This window comes from Rousettus aegyptiacus, unplaced genomic scaffold, assembly GCF_014176215.1.
Source record: "Rousettus aegyptiacus isolate mRouAeg1 unplaced genomic scaffold, mRouAeg1.p scaffold_m13_p_7, whole genome shotgun sequence".
Classification (NCBI taxonomy): Eukaryota; Metazoa; Chordata; class Mammalia; order Chiroptera; family Pteropodidae; genus Rousettus; species Rousettus aegyptiacus.
This window is the reverse complement of record NW_023416310.1, coordinates 5,214,539-5,220,732: the sequence shown is the minus strand read 5'-3', so window position 1 is coordinate 5,220,732 and position 6,194 is coordinate 5,214,539.

Genomic DNA, 6,194 nt, shown 5'->3' with positions numbered 1-6,194 from the left:
TACAATGGAAGGAAGAGAGGGAGAGAGGAAGGGAAAGAAGGATGGAGGAAATAAAGATAGAGGGAGGTCAGAACTCAATTAATGTTCAATGCTAAAAATTATCACCCTAGATTTACCTTTTCCTCATTCACCCTTTGTCCTTTGCTTTCTGTTCTTGAAGTTGTATATAATATTTTTATGAAGAAAGAAGTAGAGTGACCTACTTAAATTTACCAATATGTATAAGATCTCTGCAGGATGACTTTTCTGTGATTCCAATATAATTAACAATTTGGCTCACTCAGAACTCACCACCACCCCAGAGTCCCATGGAAGTGAATCGTTGATACATCTGTGTTATGGGAGGTCAATAGGCAGCAGGGAAACTGAGTCAATAGTCTTTATGGGTTAAAACTGCAAACGGTGTCTTTTATGAACAGGCCCTTGCTCCGGGAAAAGGCATTTGTAAGCCAGTGGGAAGGCTGACGCCTTTGAAACCGTTGGGGCAATCAATCTGCCACTCGGCAGCTCAGACTAGAGGGCAAGCCGAGGTCGCGCGCCAGCCCGGCCCCCACCCCCTGCCCACGGTGGCTGCCATTCCCACCAGCCTCGCTCTCACGCCAGAGCATTTTAGAGACCAGCAAACCAGTTGTAAATCACACCTGGGCTCAGAGAGTCTAAGTGATTTGGCCAAATCCACAAATTGAAAGAGTAGCGGCATTTGAAATTTGGGCTGTGATTTTCTCATTTCTCGTTCATCACACTGCCTTTTAATGGCCAAGGGCCCGTGAAGTCTCTGCGGGACTCAGTGGTACCGCAGCTCACGGAGTCCAGGGGTCTGCTCTGACGACCCGCTGGGCTAAGGCTCACAGAAGTGATCCCCACAGGCCAGTGCCAGAATCTCATATATATGGGGCTTGAAATAGCACATTTAATAACATACAGCAAGTTTATACTTAGAAAATGACAGTGACACATCCTAAAAGAATATGAATTGCAGAAAATAATGTTTAATAAAAGTCTCCTCCTTATGAAAATGAGCTGAAGATAAACTCTTAGGGAAAACATAGGAAAATGCGGCTCAGTGGGCGGGCACAGAGGTGGCTGAGCTCGTCCGGGGTTGTCCCAACAGTGGTCATGCAGCTTCCTCCACCAGCAGCGGCCGCAGGTTCACACTGGGCACAGTATCCCCGGCCATCACGCCACAGTCTCAGCAAGTTTCATGCTGACACTGGTGAACACTGTAAAGATCACCTAAGAGAATCTTCCTCACATGGAAACAAAGTCTACATTTCTCTCCGGAATAACATGTCTGGCACAAGAAAGCATTCAGCCGCATCGGCTTCGCAAAGAAGCGCAATCCATGAAACCCAGCGTTCATTCTTTCTGCACATATTTGGTGATGGCCGGTCACTTTCCCGACCCTGTGCGAGGGTTCGAGAATAAATAGAACATGGCTCCTGCCTGAGAAGCCCACATAGCCCAGGTTTCGGTCCCTTGAGCGGTATGAAGAGTTGAGACACCCTAACAGGTCATAGATGTTCTTAGTATTTACAGCTTGGTACACCACCTCGCTGACGCCAGAGTCGATATGTTAAAAACGACAAAGCTTCCCACGTAATGAAGAAGAAGAATGGCGGGCGGTTTTTGGAAAGGAACGTTCTCCAGCTCACCAGCTGTTCTTGGCTGGACCCCCGACTTTTACCCACCCCGCGCCAATGCCACCTTGGCATAATCACGTGAGCCGTGAGATTCGTATCAGAATCCTGTGCTCTGAAAAGCCGTGTTGGGCACATGTCTCTGATTTGACCCTGGGGATGTCTCTGCTCTGTCTTTATACATTCAACACACAGAGGGTGAATGTGCCGGGACCTGTGCGAGCCACTGGGACCAGGGACACAAGTTAGACTTGACCCCGCCCTCGAGGAGACCACAGCCCAGAGGCAGTACGAGCTCAGCTTTCTGACCAGGGTGTTGAAAGCAGAACTCGTAACTTCAGGGCACGCAGAAGATGTAAGGTACGTGCTTGTGTTTATAATTAATAAGAAGCTTATATTTTAAAATCCCTTCCCATGACCTGGGTCTGCTTCAGTTAGGTGAGCATTACGGTAGATGCCGAGGACCCGGGCCCTGGTCCTGGCTCTGTGTTCTCAGGAAAAGATGCTGATCACAGTCCGAGAGGTGGCCTCACAGAGCGGATCTCTCCTCCTCCCTGTCCGGCTTCCCGGGGCACTGTGGGAACGGCAGGGCCTGGAGCAGGCAACACAAATCAGCCACACTCATGAGGGGGGCGTGCCCCTTCCTCCCAGCCCCCTCCCAGGCTCCTCCACAGCAAGTCCCCCCAGGCCACCTTCCCAGCTTCCTCTTGGGCTCCAGGCCTGTGACTCCACGGCTGGGGTGGAGGGAGGATCCAGGGCTTCTGGGTCCTGCCACGCCCATAGATCTCCACTTCCTCCCCAGGAAAGGAAAAGCCAGCCAAAGGATGTCACCCCATTGTTCCTCCTTCCTATGGGCCCCGCATTCCAGGGAGGTGTGCTCCCTTTGAAGTCTGAGCATATTTCTTTTTAATAAGGAAGCATCAGAGAACTGGGAATCCCATCAGCTCTGAAAAGGTCATGCCTTAAATTTATGTTTCTCCAACAAGCTCGCAAGCTCCTTCAGAGTGCGAGCCCGACCTCACACCAGCCTCACACGAGTGATCACGACAAGTTTAAATCGGGAAGAAACCAAATCCTTGGAGTGGAATTGACATTTCCCTAAACGTCATCTGCCTGGTCTCCCCCATAAATGGTGTGGATCGAGGCAGGAGACCCAGGAAGATGCCACTCAGGACCCCCTTAGGAGAGAATTCCTTCAAGGGGGCTGGTGGGCCACCTGCAGCCGTGAACTCGAAGTCCATCTGAGCTCAGGAGCCAAGGCTTGCTCTTCCCAGGTGGCCCTGCCAATGGCAAAGCGAGACGGTGGTACAGGAGCCTAGCCTCTGACGGCAGTAACTGCCGAGCGCAGGCTGCCCACCCCTGCTTCCTCCAGCTTCTTTGCACGGGGCTTTCTCCCCAGTAGATCTCCTGCACTTGTGATTTCAACTTACATTCTGCTTCGCGAAGACCCAACTGACACAGCGATACTGGAAGCGGAGTTGTCCAGGAACACAGGCGGCTAGATGGGGTGTGGGGGCTGGATCGCTCACCACCCAGCTGCCTGGTGGACTGCGTGCTGGGCGGTGTGTGGAGTACGGAGCATCTCTAGGATAAAGCAGCGGCCCGATTGCTAAACTTTGCAGTGGCAACTTTAGGAAAATGTCTGCTGGAGCGATGGACCTTCAGCAATGCATGAGAACAATGGGATTGCACCCCAGTACAGGGAGATGACGAAAAGCAGACTGTGAAGCCCAGAGGGCTTCTCTAGCTCAGCGTGAGAACACAAAACACTAAGGCTCACTCCGGATTTTAAACTTAGAATAGAGCCTCCAAGACAATTGAATGTGTCTCTAAGGCAGGTCCATTTGCAAAAGTCAAGGTCCTGGCTGAGAAAAGCCGGGTTCCTCATGCCTCTGGGTGGATTTACCCAAAGATTTTGGCTTCCCAGATCCCGATGCCTCAAAGTCTGAAGAAGTGGCCCTCCTCCCTTGTTACGATCTGGCTCTCCTCATATAAGGGAAGATGCACAAGACCACAGGGACCTCTTTCGAATGCCAACTCGATAACTCATATTGCGTAACTGTGCAACCCAGCCACGTGACCATTTGAGAATGTACTGTGATGGCTTCCTCGACGGCTCGCCTCTGATCCTTTGCTTCTGCTGCTGCAGAGAACATTCTCGGAATGGGTCGGAGAGTGGGGAGGGGCCCTGGTCGCAGCTCCCAGGTTTGAATATTCAGGCCCCTGTGTTGAGAGGCAGCCTCGACATAATGTGGGATGACTCTGGGGGTTGTGAAGCCAGGGTTCAAACAGAGGAGTTGACATTAGCTATATGGCAGCCTTCAATTAATGTAATCAACTGAAGGCTTACTTAATTCACTTGTAAAACTTGCTACCTGATCTGATAGGCTATTTAATTGGTGGATTAAGTAGATGTTTGTTCCTATGTCCTCCTTCCCTTCATCTCTTAGACCAGGTCTTTCTTTCAAAGTTTGGTTTCCTACAGTGACGGCCTATACATACCCTGGAGATTCAAGTCTATGGAAATGACGCAGACCTGACAAGAGTCATCCATGGGCTCAGGGAAGGACCCGGTCTCCAACACCGAGTACCCAGGCCTTTGTCTTCTGTTGTGATCCGAGACAATTGTCCTACTGATATAAATGAGGGGACCTAACAGGCACAATGAATAAGAAAACTTTGGTTTAGACCTTTTATATGCTGATATATAGTTCATAAATAACTGCAGATCATCATCTGATATCCATTAAAGATTAGTCATCAAGCTAGTTACCACAGAGAGTGGACTGGGTCGGGGACGAAGGCCACCGTGGGAAGAACCTAAGACTATTGTGAGGAGCGGGATGAATAACATGAGCCCCAAAGTGTGCACAGGGCCACCCGCTCACACGGCTCCTGCATGCCTCGGTCCCCCACTCTACCTGGGCCGCTTCATCAACTCTATCAGGAGTTGGCCTTGATCACCCTTTATCTTCCTCCCTATAAATCTACATTAGAACGACACATGTAAAGCTGAAAAAGGAGCTTCTTTGGTTGTGGCAGGGGAGGGGTCTCAGAGGGTTGTCGGTTCTCGCAAGTTCAGGATTCTGCCCTTAACACACCAACTCGGTTAATCCTTTTAACGACCTTGGTCCTTAGGAAACTTCAGCGATTTTCCCGGCCACAGGACATCACAGCCGATATGTGGGGAGGGGCCCAGAGCTAGGGCCAGCTACCTCCCCAGGCCCTGCCTCACTCCACCTGGCCCAGGCACCTTGCCCCGCCCCAGATCCAGACTAATCAGCAAAGAGCGAAGCACCTGTCCCCACAGGGATTAGAAAATAAGAGATTTCTGCTGGCTGAGCCTCGGGACATTAAAGGGGAAGGAGCTTGCCGATTCTGGGTCCCCACCCAGGTGGAAGCCCGTTATGCAGAGGCTGGAAGATGCGTGCCAACAACTCTGTCCTCCCAGCAACCGAACACACCAGGCTTTGACAGAACGCAATTCAAATCGGCATTCATTAGGCAGCAGGTGCATTTCCGCTTGATCACAGGCAGTGACAGAGCAGACATTGGACCAGCCTGTCCGTGCCCTAGCCAAAGCCACTGGTGTGCTTTAGTCCTTGCGAAGGCTGTTTTCTAATGATGCGCCTCTTAGACACCCAAGTTAACAGCGTACAGAGTCCTCTGGCACAAATTGCACATCGATTAACAGTTGTTTGCTGAAAACCTCCCATGTGTCAGGCACCAGGTCGGGTGAGGCCGGCGATGCAGAGGGGACATGACTGGATGAGGAGCATTTTGTGGATTTAGAAGTCTGGTCCAGTCGGCTAAAAACCCTCCCCTTCGGCCACGTCCTCATACGCCACAAGCCCAACTGTGCAAGGACTTCAATGCGCTCTCTTCACAGCTTGGCATCAACCGTGTTCACTGGGCAAAACTCAAGGTGTTTCTCACACACCGTTCCCTCCGCCGAGAGTGAGGCTGCTGTTTCTCTCCCCTCCTTCCCAAAGCCATTTCTTTGTGGACTCCGATTCTTCCATCACCTCTGCCAGGACACCTCCTGACAGACTGAGGTGGGTGCCCACCCCACGGGCTTGCACGAATCAGCGTGCCCACCCGCCACTCCAGTCTGCTCGCTGCCTTTGTCTGTGGCCATGTCTGTTTCCCCAGCCTGCACCGAATTGCCAAAGGAGGGACTTAAAGTTTCGGGATCGAATTCCCCTCTGGGCTGTAGTTACGTCTCTTCAATGAGATGCACAATGGGTGGGATTGTTGATAGGACCCACCCAGCTCCGACACTGTGGGTCTGACAGGGAAGGGCTACTGATCAGACTGTCGTTTCTGAGACTTGGGTATATCTCCTTGGAGATTTTCAGTTGGGTCTGAAGTAGATCTCACTTCTCCTGGGGAATCGTGTGGAAGCCTAGATTACTGGGTCCCAGGTAAACCCGGCTGCACCAGGGCTTCTCTTACACTGGCCCCGAGAACCCCTGGGCTCCCACTTCACAGACAGAGTAACGGGCTTCTGTAGTCGACAGACTCAGGGTCCATCCCTAACTCTATCACTTACAGGTG